We start from the raw sequence: 17,619 nt of genomic DNA, 5'->3' as shown, positions 1-17,619 counted from the left end.
TTATAAGAACTGTGAAATTTTACCAGTTAATGAATAGTATGTGTTGAAGTTACATTTTTGGAACAACAATAGACATTCCATTCAAAGGTTTCCATTTTGACTTAGGGGTTAATAAGAGGATACTGACATTTGTTAGTCTGGAAACTTAAGAGTAGCTAACATTTTCTGGGGGGTTTGAGTCAATTTTTATGTGTTTATTGTACATATGACACTATAAATGAAGAATAAATAAGATGTCCTTCTAGGTCCTCATTGTTAACTATTATTGAAATATGAGAAAATTAATGATAGTCTAGCTCTAAACTATGATTTTTTTCTATTTGAGGTAGAACTTCTTGGGACTGTAATTTGACAGTGTTTTGTATTTTGACTTCAGGTATGATTGTCTGAATTGTCTTGAAGACAATAGTTCACCATTTGTCATGTTCTGCCCAAAGGATGTACCATCTGAGAATTGCTTCAGATGGATGTCTGTTCCTGGGAAAAGTTAAGAGGATAATTTTGTGTAGGCAAAGATAGAATTTTCTTGGTTCAATTTCCCATTATACTATTTCCTTTCTGAGCAGCAAATTTTCCCATGGTTAATTCTGAACGTGGCTTTAGTACCCTGCAAATAATGTAAATCTTTACTGCAGGATGGGCTGTTGATTGTGACTCTTGCCTGGGATCAAACAGAGACAAGGGAGCCAAAATCAACCTCATTAGTAAGCTCCTCCCAAATAAAACCTATTTACTAACAAGTTGGTAAGTTGCTCTTTCTTTAGTATCTTGGTAACTTTTTCAGACATGGGACCATACCTTTGAATGGTCTGCCACACTACACTGTATCTCTTCCCTTTCCTTTCCTAGCAAATTTCTGTAATCAGGGCAGATGAACTGCAGTTTTTGTCATTGCAAAAAGAAATATATTAGTAGATAAATACTAAAACAGTTGAGTTATAATAGGATGCAAGCAGGAACACTCTTCCTACTTTTAATCTGAATTTGTGATCAATTATATATCCTAAACAACTGAACAAATGAGACTCTTGATAGCACTGTCCACTCCAGGTACAATATTTGGGTAAAGATAAAAAGGGCGAGTGTTATGTAAAAACTGGAAATCTCTGAATTTTCAGGTTTGGATTCCTAATCCAATTCAGGACTATGGATTCCTAATTTGTTCTGTTTTTAAGTCTATTGGTAGTAGAGTTAGATACATAAAGTTTGAGTTAGTCTCACCACATAATCTGATTACTGGAAAAGCAAATTTAAGAGGTTCACAGAATTGCCTAGTGATCTCTGCAAGTGCTTTGGAATCAGAGCTTCTCTGAGAAAAGGCCTATTCCAGAACATTTGGGGACAATGTGACTATGTTTAACTTAAAAGGAACTTCTTCTTTCTGCCTTTTATCCCTGACACCCTCTACCACTGCAAGTGTTCCCATTCTTTTAGGTCTCTTACCTTCAACCTCTTCTAACCATGTGGCTCTTAACCAAGTTAGCTCCAGTTTGTGGGCTTCAGATGCTACTGACATTGGGTCAGTTATCAGTGCTCCAACGTCTGTGCAGTTGGACCTGCAATACATGGTCATGTGGGAGAAAAAATTATTTAAATCACGATTATTAGAAAATGCAAATTAAAATAATTCTGACATGTCATTTCACACCTATCAGATTGGCTAACATAACAGAAAGGGAAAATGACAACTACTGGAGGTGAGGTGGAAATATTAAGACACTATTAGACTACTGGTGGAGTTGTGAACCGATCCAACTATTTGAGAGAGCAATTTAGAATTAGGCCCCAAAAGAATAAAACTATACTCTTTGATTCAGCAATACCAAGGTGATCCTGAGAAAAAAGAAATGAACATATATGTTCAAAAACATTTACAGCAACTTACTTTGTGGTGACAAAGAACTGGAAATTGAAGGATTGCCTGTTAATTGGGGAATGGCTAAACAAGCTGTGGGTTTATGATTGTGATGGAATACCACAATGCTATGAAAATAATCAGCAGGTTGACTTTAGAAAAACATGAAAAAAGTTGCATGAAATAACACAAAGTGAAATGAGCAGAAACAAGAGAACCAACAGCAATAGCAAAATTATTCATAGTGACTGTGAAAGATTAAACTATTCTGAGTAATATGCTCATTCCTAGTAACTACTAAGGATTTGTGATGGAAAGTGCTATCTGTCTCTGGAGAAAGAGCTGTTATGTGGAAGTGTGTATTGTGTAACGGCAACTAGCTGCTAAAGTGGATTGAGCACTGGACCTGGAGTCTTGAAGGCCTAAATTCAAATGTGACCTCCAATGTTAGCTGTGTGACTCTGGGCAAATCACTTTACCCTGCTTGCCTCAGTTTCCTCATTTGCAAAATGAGATGGAGAAGGCAGTGGCAAACCACTACAGTATTTCTGCCAAGAAAACTCCACATGGGTCATGGTTAGACGCGACTGAACAAGTCAAGGCTTCCTAACTTGAGGCTCAGAGCTCAATCCACTGAACCATCGAATTGTTTCCTAATTGAATAGAGATTAGGTGAATTGCCCAAGATCAGCTATTAACTGTCTGAGGGCGAATTTGAACTCAGGTCTTCCTGACTCCAGGCCCACTGAACCTACAAACTCTAAGTCTGAATGCAAATGTGAATGGGGAATATCGTCTGATTCTGACCCTTGTGAGGAGCCGTAGGCTTAGGAAAATCCATTTCCTGGGGTCCTGCTTCATATCTGTTAAGATGCCCCACCCTGGTCTTGGGGACCTTGGCTCCGGGCCTCTATCCCGAAACCTGAGGAGGGATTACAGATGCCAGCAGGGGAGTTCTGGAGAGGCTGAGAATCATGGTCAATGGAGAGTCAACCGAGTTTGGCCTTGAGAGCCGACTGGCATTCTGGGATTTGTATTTCCTGTACCTCATAGTATCCCATATTCCACCCCGCGGACCCTCGGTACCTTGTAACAGCCCAGGCTATGGTCCCTTCCCAGAAGTGAAGTTACAAGCGCCGAAAGGGCTAGTTCTGGAACTTCCTAGAATCATACGGCCTAGGGGAGTAAATCTAACGAGGATGTAAATGGGCGCTTTCATTCTGGCAGCTGTAGTTCCAGGACCTGAGTTTATCAAGCCTCTCTTCCGGAGGCGGTGGGAAAGCGCCAAGTGAAAAGCAAACATGACTGGGGGAGGGGCGATGAGCTACTGATTCTAACTTTCTAGAGTCGCCGCGCGTTTAGGAAAACGCGCGCCTGGAGCCCCGTTCCTTATATTTCCTTCCTTATATATTCCTTATATACTCCCTCTCTCCCCCTCCTTCCCCCTCTTCCTAGCCTGACGAACCTTAATTAGCACCCGGTCTCTGCCCGATAACTGAGGAGACGCCGACACAGCGAATTCTAGGACTTCCTGTACTCGTGAGGACCCAAAAGGACGTTAGTCCAGTGGCATTCTGGGAGTCGTAGTTCTGAGACTCGAGTTTATCGAACTACTCGTTTATAGAGGGCAGCAAATTTTCATGTTAAGTGAAAACGCGACTAGAGAGGAGTGAACTGTAGCTGATTCTGTCCCTCGCGAGGCACCGTAGGTCTAGGAAACTCCAGGGCCTGAACTCTATTTCCTGTAGTTGTTAGCATCTCCCATCGTGGGCTATAGGATCATGACTCGGGGCCCCTGCCCTGGAACTTAGGCGAGGTTCCAGACGCCGAAAGAGGTAGTTTTAAAGATTTTGGAAATCGTGAGAACCCTATAAAGTGAATCTAGTTTGATTCTGAGAACCCATTGGCATTCTGGCTTTTGTCGTTCTGTTTTATTTAATTGACACCATCATCTCTCCTGGCATGTCGGCTTTCGGTCCCCGTCTCCGGTCCAGGCAGCGGACGCTACCACCAAGCAAGGTTTGAGACAATGAAAGGGAGAGCTCTGCACAATCCTGAAAGTCTATGGGGCCAGGGGCGGGAATAGAGTGTGGCTTTGCATTCTGGGAGTTCTAGTCCGAGATTTCAAACTTCGCGTTAAGCCAATCGGGGGAGCGCTTGAATCCTACAGGAGAGAGGGTAATAGGCTGGCTGATTCTGACCCTTGCGAGGCACCGTAGTCCTAAGAAAATTCGGGTCTTGGACTTTTGTTTCCTATACTTGATAATATGCCCTATTCTGGCCCCGGGATCTGCCCCGGAACTTAAACGAGGTTACAGATGCCCACAGGGCGACTTCTGGGGATTTCCGGAATCGTGCGGGGGGTGGGGGAAGGGGGGGGAGCAGAAGGAGCAATTCAGTGTGGCTCTGAAAGTCCACTGGCATTCTGGGATGTGTACTTACGAGATTTCAAACATCGCGATCTTATACAACACTGAATCCACTCCTCTTAGTTGAATGACATGACTACGGAGAGGGTGTATAGACTGATATGTGACCCTTGTTAGGCATTTTAGGTCTAGGAAGCCCGTGTACCTGTTATTGTTGTTTAGTCGTTTTAATTGTATCCGATTCTTCTTGACCCCTTTTGGTGTTTACATGGCAAAAATCCTGGAGTAGTTAATTGACTATTTCCTTCTCCAGCTCATTTTACAGATGAGGCAACTGAGGCAAACAAGATGAAGTGATTTGCCCGAGGTCATATAGCTGGTAGGTGGCCGTGGTCACATTTGGATTCAAGTTTTCTTTACCCCAGTCCCGTGAGCCACTCCACAGCCACAAAACTTTATGGTTGAATGTAAGTGCTATTGGGGAGGGGTGATGGTGATTTAATATAACTTCTAGGGGAGACAGCAGTAGGGAGGTCTCCCTGACCTTGGGGTGCTTCTGTCCTAACAATCCATCACTGATTCTAAAGTCTTCTTGACGGGGGTATGAAATTGTGTTCCCTTTAATCAGTAAAAGTAACGCTCTAAAATTGTGTACCCTTTGATCTGTAAAGAAGGGAGATTCGAGTCTCAGGCCCTCCTGAGAAGCATATCTCCCCAGACTCCAGAGAGTCTATGAGAGAGAGCATATCCTCCTACCTGGCCTTTTCTAAGGCTAATTACCCCATTGATACCCTTCTCAGGAAACTCCAAATTCCAGAAGCTTTCAAGAGTGATTTCCCATTCGATTGAAGATCTAGGCCTGGGGACTTTGGCTTTCTTTTCAACCTGAAACCAGAGCCTCAAGATTCCCTATTAAATGGCAATTTTAAACTCATTTTTTTTTGCAGAATGTCCAAAGCAGGACCATGCCCTGTCCCTTGGTATAGCTGCCTGTCAGGACCCTGCCGGTTGAGAAGACATTCTTTTCTCAGTGCCAGCCTCCACTTCCTTAATAGGATTTTGCCACTATGAAATCAGTCTTCTAGCAAAGCTGACTTCTCATCCAAGAATAAACTTCCATTTTTCCACCCAAAACTCTTCGGGTTTTCTTTCATGAAGAATCTGCGCCTCCGACCAAAAGGAGATTTCCACAACTCTCTGACTGCCACTAGAACCCCATCATTCTGGCTTTGGAATCAGTAATCCCGAGATCCCTCTGACCTCGGCGTGCTTTTGTTCTGGTAATCTGTCCATCGATGATTGTAAACATCTCCTGATCTAGGAATATAATATTTCTTCCCTTAGATTTTAAGGAAGATAGACGTAGTGATCCTGGGCTCTCTGACGTTGGAGGGCTGTTGTTCTAACATTCTGTCCACAAACATTGCTGACTGTCAGATACATGATTACATGATCTGCTGGTCAATGATAACCAAATTCCTGAGACCACTCCTCCGTTCTACCTCTGGGCCACAAAATTAACATATCAGTGACATGAAGCACCTGATCTCTCTGTCTTTTTCCTATAAAATTATCTTCTTGCTCCTGGATATTTGCCAATTCCTTTTGGAACTTAGCCCACTGTTGTCAGGGTAATAAATCTTTTGCCCCATAACTTAGAGACAAACAGAGCTTGCGAATTCTTTCGCCATACTTGCGACATCCACTGGGGACCCCCAAACGTTATTGGAGTGCTTTATCCCTCAACAATGGGTTAATTCTGACTCCCACAAGGCACTGCAGACCTAGGAAAATCCAACTCTAAATCTTCATTCTAACTGTGAGATCAATTCTTTCCTAAGTTATCAATCACCCTATATTCTTATCCCTTCCCCATTCTGACCCTTCTGTGAATTAGTTCCTCTCTATACTATTATCTGTGTTCAAGTCCTTTTCACCTTATCCTAGCGTTATGTTTTGCTCATTTCCAAGTTTGTATTATTCACAGCATCCACTGTCTTCTCTAGGATTCACATGGATCCAAAGCATGAGAAAATCATGAAATGATACTGATTAGGTCTTCTGCAAAGTTATGTCAAATAATCTCAGCTGATCCAATGCAGCAAAACAATTCTTTGATGCCTCTTATTTTATCCATTAACCCGGTCATTGAAGGAGCTATACCAAAACTTTTCACCCCTCTTGAAATTTCATTACAAACCCTCCCCCAGCCCTTTGATTAATGGGTTGAGTCCCAAGAAGGCTGGTAGTTACTACTCTGTCGGTCCTAGGAGTAAAGAGATACTAGAGCGACCATAAAAAGAAGCAATACAAAAACACTCTCAAGTTTTCTCTGGAGAACTGTGAAATCAATTTGAGATATGGCAAACACTGGCACAGGACTGCCCAGAATGATTTGCTACAATCAAAGAAGGAGCCGTGCTCTATGAGCAACGCTCAAAAGAAACATGAGACCTGCAAAGTGAGAGCCATGTCCACTCCCAATATTCATGTGGACTATTTGACCCAACCTGTGGTAGAGCCTTCTGAGATCTTATTGGCCTGATCAGCCACAGTCAGATAAGTTGTAATGACCCCAACATAGAGATTTTGTTTTTATTTTCTTCTAGCACTAAGGACAACACCCAGCGATCCTAAATACTAGTCAGTAAACTTCCTCTTAAGAGTCGATCGGTAAACTCGGTTCTTTGGCAAAGGCATTTATTTGACACTTATTCAACATAGCCAGAACAGTCTTTACAAAGCATCTCCCCCAAAACCAGTGGCACGCTCCTACAAAATATACCTAAAGCCCGGGAGGTGGCAAGAGTAGGAACAGACTTAAAGTACAATGGTAGTGCCGCCCATATGTAGGAAGGCGATATGGCCAAGTTTTTCTACCTTCTGCCAGTTGAGATGTTCTGTTCAGCTGTAGTGTTAAACTCTTTTTAGCTGAGGTTTTGCAGAGATTTTTCTTCTAGGACGACTCTCCTAAATTTAAATGGACAGAAGCTTCTTCCCTTTAAGCCCCTTAAATTCTTAGCTCTGGAACAGTCCAGACTCGAGTGAAAACTTGCCTTGCCATCATCAAATTCTTGGCTCAAAAGTGCTTTCTCTCAGGTACTCCTTGTTGCCTTGGGGTGATTTGTTCCCCTCCCATATTCCTTGGGCATCTTTGTAGTTGAGTGACTAGGGACCTATATATATATGGGCAGACTGTGCCCAGGAGACAAAATCTTTCTGGCCTCTTCATTATACACTTGAGGTATAAAAGCCTCCGATTCCTTCTAGGACGGGAGAGAACTATTTGTATCCAGAGGCTTTCCCCTTTACATTTCAGTGTTTTGGTCCCTGTCAACCATCTGCTTGTGCTGTAACTTCAGTAGACTAGATCCTCTTATTCTGCACAATAAAGACATTTAAGCCAGATGTCTCACTCCTGAAAGTGGATTCTGATACCTCTTAATTCACATATGAGTAAATCCCTGGCCTAGTGTCTTCCTCTTAAGCTATAGCCTCAGCTGGAGAAAGGTGTCATTTCAGACAGTTGATGCCCTCTGGCTCACTTGGGGCTCCTGGTCTGGACTCATATGAATTCATTCAGCCCTGAAGGAGTCTCAGGCCAAAAAGAAGGTTTCTCTCTCTGGCTTCTTCTAGATCTCAGAGCATCGCATCTGGGAAAATCTCCACAACAAAATTTAGGTGTAGCTCGGGTGGAACTTGATCGTTAACACTAGCACCCTCTTAGTTCTCGTTAGGACAAAATGAGGAACTTGAAATTCACTGATCATTTCACAAAGGAGGGTTTCAGCAAGGATCCTGTGGCCCTTGGCTTCTCTGGATACTGTGAGGGTATGTTCCAGGTGTGATCTTAGACACTCATACACTGACGCTGTTACTATGACAGGCACAGATTCCACATCACCGGGACTTCAGGGAAGCCAGAGCCAATTAGATCTCAGGAGTAGACTTGTCATGGGCCTACTCAATGTTAGCTGGGGGTGGGGAGTGAGGAACAAAGCTACATAAGGAAAACAGGCCCATCAGGTCCCAGGGGTGTAGCTTTTTCTTTTCACATCCCACCCCTTAGTAGCAAAGTCCTACATATTTTCTAGACCAGGAGTTCTTAAACTTCTTCCATTCACAACCCCTTTTTGCCTGAGAAATTTTTGGATAATAAATCATAATTTCACAACTCTTCTCCCACATTCAGTTACAAGACCCGATATGAGTTTTCAAAATAGTTTTAAAAAGCTGGGTTCTAGAAGACCATTTAAATGCTTCTAGGGATCTTACTAGATGGTCCAGGCAGTACTAAGGGGAGAAAAAGGAAAAACAAAAATAACCAAAATAAAACACAAACAACATAAAAATACGAGGAAAACAAAACCCAATAATCCTAGGCTTTTCAGTTCTCCTTCAGAAGGACCAAGTCTCAAGTCTTATAGTATGGTCCATGTGGTGGTAGGTGATGCCATATTTTTACAATTCATGGTGCTCTTCCTAATTCAAGGTGTGGATGATGAATCAGAGCAGCATTTGAGCCACATAACAGATGATGAAACCTTCAGTGTGGATGAATATTTCTTCTCCTGATAAGAGGTAGGGATGAGCAGGAGCAGCTCCAGGAACATTAGTGCTGAATCTTGGGTCACCAGATGAGGTTGGCAGAGAAAGCCTGAAGTACTGATAAGATTACTCCTTGAGGGACTGAATGTGGATCACAACATCGTATTTTCACCTTTTTTGTTGTTGTTTGTTTGCATTTTGTTTTCTTTCTCATTTTTTCCTTTTCGTGCTGATTTTTCTTGTGCAGCATGATAATTGTGGAAATACGTATAGAAGAATTGCACATGTTTAACATATAGCAGATTACTTGCAGTTTAAGGGAGGGTTGAGGGGAAGGAAGGGTGAAAAACATTGGAACACAAGGTTTTGCGAGGGTGAATGTCGAAAACTATCTATGTGTATTTTGAAAATAAAAAGCTTGCTTGCCATCTAGGGGAGGGGGTGGGGGGAAAGAGGGGAAATTTGAAACACAAGGCTATGCAAGGGTCAATGTTGAAAAATTATCTGTGCATATGTTTTGAAAATAAAAAGCTTTAAAAAAGAAAAGAAAAGAAAAGAAAAAACTAAAAAATTTACTCCCTGAGGCAAATAAAGGACACTGATGGTGATCAGCTCAGCCTTCCAGTCCTATCCTTGTGGAGGTCTTGGGAAATCCCACTTTACTGTAGCCAATCAGAAAGCCAATTTGATGTCAACCCCCCAAGGCTAAATTTCCCCTATATATCTGCCCATGGCCTACCCCATCTTTGCTGAATCCCTGTTGGAATTAGCCCGCTATGGCGTTCTGTCTCATGGAGTCTTCCTCCTCCCCTCTCCCCCTCATCTCACCCACTTCCTCCTGCCTCATGGTATCTTTCTCTTTGTTATAGCTAACTAACTCTTTTAGGTGCTAAACTAGTCTATGAATTTAGCCTGCCAGTTAATGGCATTCTCCCACCTCATGGCATATTCCCTTTCTCGTGGTTAATTGTGAATGCCACTGGGGAACTTGTTTTTTCCATTGTTAATTGTTAAAACCCCTCTCCTTGCTAGCTCTCTGCTCTCCCAAATATACTTCATCTTTCCCACTCTTGCTGTCTATTTTATCTCTTCCTTTTGTCCATAACCCTTTCTCATAAATAAATGGCCCGTTTGGCAATGAAAAAGCCATTGTGAATTCTTTACATGCACATACATTCCTACATTCAAACTAGGAATTGCTGTCGAATCTCATCATTTGGCACCCAACCTCATCATTAGAGCCACAACATGAAAACTTCTGGAAGATCAACAGTATTTCTACATCAAAATCATCTCTGGCAAGATGACTAAGAGGTCATAAGTCTCTTACATTTACCCTGTCTTGGCCTCTATGTTTCCACAAAGCCTCTCAGCCCACTTGCCAAAATTGCCCCCTCTGTAAGAGCCGCCTCAAGGGAACAATACAAAAATTTGAGTTCCCTTAAAATACTCTGGAGAGGATGCTCTTCTTCTATCCCGGCCAAAGAGAGACTCTCCCTCATCTTCATCCAATGACTCAAAACAGCCACCATAGTTATATAGCCATAGTTTCACTTCCCCTATGCTGTTAGAAAGAAAGAAACCCTCAGCAATCCCACCCCTCTGTTCCCAAGGCCTTTTTGAGAAGCAGTTCTTAAACCATCTCAGAGGAAAGTGAGCCTCCTATTTGAGAGGAACCTGAGCTACTTAGGGTGTACAGAGTCCTCTGAGGGGAAAAGGACCTAGAGGCCCGAGGCAATCCTGTGCTGGGGAAAGAGTAAGGAGGGACTGGAGATGGTCAGCCAGAACTATGTCCAAAAGGAGCCAATTTTTATCAGGTAAAATCTCCAAGAAACCACTGGATGGGAGAGTGCTTCACCTTTCTAGGTTAGCATTGATTTGTCCCAGACCCAGCTTCTGATGAGTCAGATGCACAGTGATGCAGCTGTTGATCAGTAGAGCTAAACCGCTTTTCCTAAGATGAGAGAGTACCATTTTACCAGTTGGAGACAGGTTGAGGTCCATTCCATTCAAGAATAGCAACCTCTTTTATTGATGATCTCTGAGTTGATTCTATTGAGATTCTAGGAAAAATGAAGATTCTTGATCTTAGTGAAAATGAGTCTTCCATCTAATATTTAAGAAACAGCAAAGGGGAATTTTACATTAAGATATGGTGACAGAATTCTATGTGAATTCTTGAATGATCATGATTACCATCTTTATTATTATTGTCCACTTTAATCAGAATAGTATCCATTCTGGATTGAGTTGGGAGTGGGAATGGGATTAAGAAGGAATGATGGTGCAGTTTGTTTCCATGTGCAACCAGAAAAGGAGTAAATCTGTCTCCTCACCATTTCTTGGTATCTACTTTTCAAAATTCAACTGAAATGGCACCATTAGCAAGAGACATTTTCTAGTGTCTTAAGCCACTTAAATCTTCCCCTCTAGTTGTTCTTTCTACTCAATGTATATTTTGTATTTGCCCATTTATTTCCTTGATGTCTTTCCAATGAAAATGTAAGCTCCTTGAAAACAAGAACTATTTTTGCCTTTCTTTGATTCCTAATACTCGGCAGAGTATCTGAAGTAAGTAATAAATGTGTGTTGATTGAAAAAAAAGAAAAGAATGGCAACCTTTTCCTTTGTTAGGGAAATTATATGGTTCCGTGCCCAGAACAACATGCTATCACCACTTAACTATCCAAATTGACACTAGACCCATTCCCCAACTTCTGTTTTTATAACATCATTGGTCATTTAGTATATGATACCCCTGATGCTTATGGACACAATCAACTGTCTGCTTCAGAAAAATTCCACCATTAAGCTTCACCCCCAAAAGAAGAGGCCCTGATCGGCTAGTCCTGTGTCCTCCACAGGACAATGTCATCCATTCAGCAACAAGTGGGACCTAGTAAGAGGCAAGCAACTGCTTTTCAAAAGTGGTATAATGTGTGACAGTTCTATTGAACATGGTGTTCTTTTTTTTTAATATTTTATTTTATTTAATAATAACTTTATATTGACAGAATCCATGCCAGGGTAATTTTTTTTTACAACATTATCCCTTGTACTCATTTCTGTTCCGATTTTTCCCCTCCCTCCCTCCACCCCCTCCCCTAGATGGCAAGCAGTCCTATACAAGTTAAATATGTTGCAGTATATCCTAGATACAATCTATGTTTGCAGAACCGAGCAGTTCTCTTGTTGCACAGGGAGAATTGGATTCAGAAGGTAAAAATAACCCGGGAAGAAAAACAAAAATGCAGATAGTTCACATTCGTTTCCTGGTGTTCTTTCTTTGGGTGTAGCTACTTTTGTCCGTCATTTATCAATTGAAACGGAGTTAGGTCTCTTTGTCAAAGAAATCCACTTCCATCAGAATACATCCTCAAACAGTATCGTTGTCGAAGTGTATAATGATCTCCTGGTTCTGCTCATTTCACTTAGCATCAGTTCATATAAGTCTCACCAGTCCTCTCTGTAGTCATCCTGCTGGTCATTTCTTACAGAACAATAATATTCCATAACATTCATATACCACAATTTACCCAGCCATTCTCCAATGGATGGGCATCCATTCATTTTCCAGTTTCTGGCCACTACAAACAGGGCTGCCACAAACATTGTGGTACATACAGGTCCCTTTCCCTTCTTTAGTATTTCTTTGGGATATAAGCCCAATAGAAACACTGCTGGATCAAAGGGTATGCACAGTTTGATAATTTTGGGGGCATAATTCCAGATTGCCCTCCAGAATGGTTGGATTCGTTCACAACTTCAACAACAATGCATCAGTGTCCCAGTTTTCCCGCATCCCCTCCAACATTCATCATTATTTTTTCCTGTCATCTTAGCCAATCTGACAGGTGTGTAGTGGTATCTCAGAGTTGTCTTAATTTTCATTTCTCTGATCAATAGTGATTTGGAACACTCTTTCATATGAGTGGTAATAGTTTCAATTTCATCATCTGAAAATTGTCTGTTCATATCCTTTGAGAACATGGTGTTCAAGACACCCCAGAGTAGCTTATTTTGGCCACTCCTTGGTGCTGGCCAAAAGCTCCAGAGATCCAGAAACATGGGCCTTGCAGGCATAAGAGCCCCAGAGGAGAGTTGGGCATCTGCCAATGCTGAATCCTGTTCTGGTCCCCATTCAAAAGAGGTAGACTTATGGATGGTTCCATAAATGGAGGCCATCAGGATAGCCAAATGGGGAAGTGGGATCATCTCCAGGCTTCCTTCTTAGATCAAAGGAACAAGTTCCAGTGGCTTATTTTAGACTGCCTAGAATTCTCTCTAGATTTCTCCTATGTACTCCATTCCCCAAAACTTGACTGAATCCTGCAGAATCCTGGATTTCCATTGGGTTGATTTCCCATTCTTTGTCCCTCACATGGGCCACCATCTGATCTAGGGCCTCTGCTACCAAGGGCTCATTTGGCCCAGTCAAAGTTATGTCATCATTTTTTAAAATAACTTTTTATTGATAGAACCCATGCCAGGGTAATTTTTTACAGCATTATCCCTTGCATTCACTTCTGTTCCGATTTTTCCCCTCCCTCCCTCCAACCCCTCCCCCAGATGGCAAGCAGGCCTTTACATGTTGAATGGATTACAGTATATCCTAGATACAATATCTGTGTGCAGAACCAAACAGTTTTCTTGTTGCACAGGGAGAATTGAATTCAGAAGGTAGAAATAACCCGGGAAGAAAAACAAAAATGCAAGCAGTTTATATTCATTTCCCAGTGTTCTTTCTCTGGGTGTAGCTGCTTCTGTCCATCTTTGATCAATTAAGGCTCTCTTTATCAAAGAGATCCACTTCCATCAGAATGTATCCGCAAACAGTATCGTTGCTGAGGTATATAATGATCTTCTGGTTCTGCTCATTTCACTCAGCATCAGTTCGTGTAACTCTCGCCAGTCCTCTCTGTATTCCTCCTGCTGGTCATTCCTTACAGAACAATAATATTCCATAACATTCATATACCACAACTTACTCAGTCCTTCTCCAATGGATGGGCATCCTTTCATTTTCCAGCTTCTAGCCACTACAAACAGGGCTGCCACAAACATTTTGGCACATCCAGGTCCCTTTCCTTTCTTTAGTGTCTCTTTGGGGTATAAGCCCAGTAGAAACACTGCTGGATCAAAGGGTATGCACAGTTTGATAAAAGTTATGTCATCATTGTAGTGGTATCAGTGCCCTCAGGAAAGGCGACTTCTTTCAGGTCAATTCTTGAAATGAGAGACTATTAAATGAGATAATATTTGTAAAGTGCTTAGCACAATGTCTGGCACAAAGTAGGTGGTTAATAAGTGCCCCTTTTCACCATAATGTGGCAGTATAAAGAATAATTCAGGTAACTCTGGGGAAAGATAGAAAAGCATATTGGACTCCTTTTCAGGTGAAAGCTGTTCCTGCCTTGTCTCAGTCACAGAAATAAGAAAAAAAAAAGCATTGGCAGGTTTGCTAGCTTAGACCACTCATCCTGAGACAAGGTACCTTGTCTATAACATTGCCTATGTCAGGTACAGCCATAGAGATAGGCCTGGTGACTTGTTGAGTTCTCTGTAGTCCACTGTAAGCTACCAGACGCCATCCTCCTTCCTCAGAAGTGACATAATTTGTTGTAAAGTGATCTGATGTGATGAATTACTCCAGCTTCCTTCATCTCTATTACTAAAGAATAAATATCTTTCACTCCCCTGAGGCCCAGATAGTATATGGTTTTAATTATGTGAGATGGTTCAAGCAACCCTAAGGATTTCCATTTAGCCTTGCCCACAGTAACAGCCTTAGAGGTTGCTGAAAGAGTCTGCAAAGATGCTGCGCTTCCCTCTGTCGATTTCTCTCTCTCTAGCCTCTCCTGAATGATTCATTTGTTAATGTTTTAAAGTGTTTTAAAGGATGATCCAGGCTTTTCTGGGGCTGAAGGGCCCTTAGTGATCTGGGACTTACTTTCCCTGTATGGTTTTACCAGCACCCTCAGAGGCTGGCCATCAATTGCTTTTGTAACGCCAGTCCTCGCACCCATTAGTATGGGACTCTCCTCAATGGTGGAGGTCAGTGCCCTGTACCTGCTTGAAGAGTGGGGTGGAGTTGGTGGTGAGAGTGGGAAAGAGGAGAGCACTTAAGTCCTCTACAAGTTCTAGAGTCTTGTGTGCAGGGATTTGGGATGCTTCTGGATTCTAGCTTTGGGAGAGAAGATGAAAGATACCAACCCACTTCAGGCTGCTGAAATAAAAGACTCTGGGATGAAGTAAATGGGAGTAAGGCTTGCCCTTTCCATCATGTCCCTATCCCTAGCTTACTACACTAGAAGCTTTGGGGAACTTCCTTGGGGCAAGATATGGGACTCTCTCTCTCTTGGTTGAACTGAGTTACCTTATTCTCAGTGAGACAGCTTCAATCTGTATTTTTTATGGATACTTTCTCTAATTTCTTTTTCTTTTTCTTTGTTGTGATTTGGATAAATGGGTTTCTTGACCAACTCCTATGTGTGTGTTCATTGTGAAGCCGGTATCTAGTGGGGAGTTGAGCATTAGCTATAAAACTTGGGGTTAGAGTCTTCCTTTACCCCAATTAATGAAAAAGAGGTCAGAAGGTAACTTGAGCCTGAAAAATATATCCCGTAGACTAATCTATTTCTAGCCCAGTCAGCTGTCTCTAAAGCGAGTAGAATAGTCAGCCTTTGGCCCCAACTTCCTGCTTCCCCTCCGGGAGGGAATTAAAATCGCCCTTAATAACAGGGGTAGGGGAAAGAGACTAGAGATATCTGTTCTGCTTTTTTTCAGACTACACAATGATAGCTTCATACTACACATCGGGAACAGCCCTCTCTATTCTTTCTTCTCAGTTCCAAGTTTCAGGACCCTCCTCTTAGAGATGTGCCATCGTCTTCTCCCTGACTTCTCCCAATCCCGTCATGCAGCAAAATTTGCCCAAGCTACACATACCCTAATCTGGAACTTCACCGATTGGCAAGAAGTTCAATTGATTGAAACTTTACCCTTGTAGATTCCCATGGGCAAAGGCAATTCATCTTTACGAGGTGTGGTGTGAGTGAGGCTCTATCCGGGCCCCCTAAAAAGAGACAAAGAACGTTCACATCCTGAAGGCTCTAATAAATGTCATTGACCCTCCTCTAAAAGTAGGTCCCCAGGTTCTGTGAAGTCACCACCAAGAGCCTTTTAGCATTGGCTCCATTAGGCCATGGCCTCAGAAGCCAGTTCCAGGAACACTTCAGAACTTCTGCACCTACCACAGCTCCTCAGTAAAGAGAGTTCCCAGCCTTCTTCCTTCTCCTCCTCTTGTTCCTCCTCCTCCTCCTCCTCTTCCTCTTCCTCCCCCTCTTTCTCTCTCCCCCTAAGTAACAGGTCTCTGGTCTTAAGAGGAACATATTCAGGAGGTCTCTGGTGATAGGGATCCATACAGTCTCCTTTCAACTGTCTAACTCCACCATGATGTGAACCACAAAGCCATCTCATCTCATATTGGAGGCACCCCTTAATTCAGGTTTGATGTTAGGTTAGAATGAGGCTCTCACAAATCTCTGGACCAAAGAGGTTTACTTTGCCCTAACACAGCAAGAATAGGCAACTGATACTTAGACCGGTACTTTGCTTCTCAGGACACAGGCCCCTCATCTTCTTCTGAAGGCCCAACTAGTTAGTAGGTCATCAAGGTAAAACAAGTAGGATAATCTCAGGCACTCACCAAGGCCTTGGCCATGGCAGATCTCACATGACTGAGGCTTTGTCTGACCTTAGATAACCAGGAAACTGCTTCCGGGGCAGCTTTGTCCAAGGCCTAACCCACATTGGCTGGGAGCCGGGGTGGGTGGAGGGAGGCAGCTGAGGCCTCCTGAGGCAGCTTTGTTCTATCACATGCTCATATCTAGGGTTTCCCCTAAAATAGACTAACTGTGTACTTTCTTAAAGAAAAAAAAGGTATACTCAGTGCCCAAAGGAAATCACAATAATACCTACAGCCGGTACGTATGCAAGTGATAAAACTCTGCATGGATCTGTTGGTGGATGCTGCTGCCAATCCTACTTATCAGGGTTCAGAGTTTGGTGAAATCATCAGTACCTCAACAGACTAGAACCCAAGCCCAATACTGGAAATTTAGGAGCCGTTAAGGATTTGTTGAGTTTGCCTGCAAGGGAGCCCCAACCTCACAGGAGACTCCCCAAAGGAAGAAAAGGACCAAACTTATATAGGTTGCAATTTAGGCAGGAAGTGAATTGGATATGAAGTACCTCTGGAGGAATAGGAGATGTGATATCCATGATTGGAAGGCCTGTCCCTGGCCCTAATAGCAGGAAAGGCTCTTCCTCAGAATAGCGATTTCTTATAATCCACCCTAATAGATGGGACTGTTCCTGCTGTTTTGCCACTCAAGAAGGTCACACACAGGACTGGGGTCACCATACAAACAGGCTGAAGGGCAAGATAGAGCAATTGCAGACAAAATGAAATTGCTTTAGCTTTCTATCTTATCCATAAGAGATATTTTATTACAGGTTTATTATATACCCAGAGCACAGTACCATGGTTAAAAAGAGAAAGGGCCACAAGTAGCATCTTTAACAATAATAATAATATATATATATATATATATATATATATGCATATATATATATACACACACACACACACACACACACATATATATATATATATATAACAACAATAATAAACAAGAACAACAATAAGCATAAGGCAAAATAGAGAAATAGGAATTTTTACCAAGCCAAAGGGGAACATACAGATTTATACACCAAAGAGCTGATAGTAAAACATATCTACATAGGATAAATGTGTAAATTAATCAGGAAACCCTAGGGGGATAT

At 42.2% G+C, this 17,619-nt stretch overlaps 1 long non-coding RNA gene across 3 annotated transcripts; it reads left to right on the top strand.

Annotated features, from left to right (window-relative positions):
* The first annotated feature begins 3,498 nt into the window (after nt 1-3,498).
* LOC127543231 (uncharacterized) lies at nt 3,499-5,358 on the top strand. Of its 3 annotated transcripts, none has more exons than XR_007949166.1 (3): nt 3,499-3,690; nt 4,538-4,691; nt 5,172-5,358. It is a non-coding gene; the product is annotated as an uncharacterized LOC127543231 (long non-coding RNA). The 3 variants fall into 3 exon arrangements; XR_007949165.1 differs by having other exon boundaries at nt 3,505-3,874; XR_007949167.1 differs by lacking the exon at nt 3,499-3,690 and adding an exon at nt 3,917-4,166.
* Nucleotides 5,359-17,619: the final 12,261 nt, after the last annotated feature.

This window comes from Antechinus flavipes, chromosome X (genome assembly GCF_016432865.1).
Source record: "Antechinus flavipes isolate AdamAnt ecotype Samford, QLD, Australia chromosome X, AdamAnt_v2, whole genome shotgun sequence".
Lineage (NCBI taxonomy): Eukaryota > Metazoa > Chordata > Mammalia > Dasyuromorphia > Dasyuridae > Antechinus > Antechinus flavipes.
The sequence above is the reverse complement of the archived record's forward strand: the minus strand, read 5'-3'. Positions and strand labels throughout refer to the sequence as shown.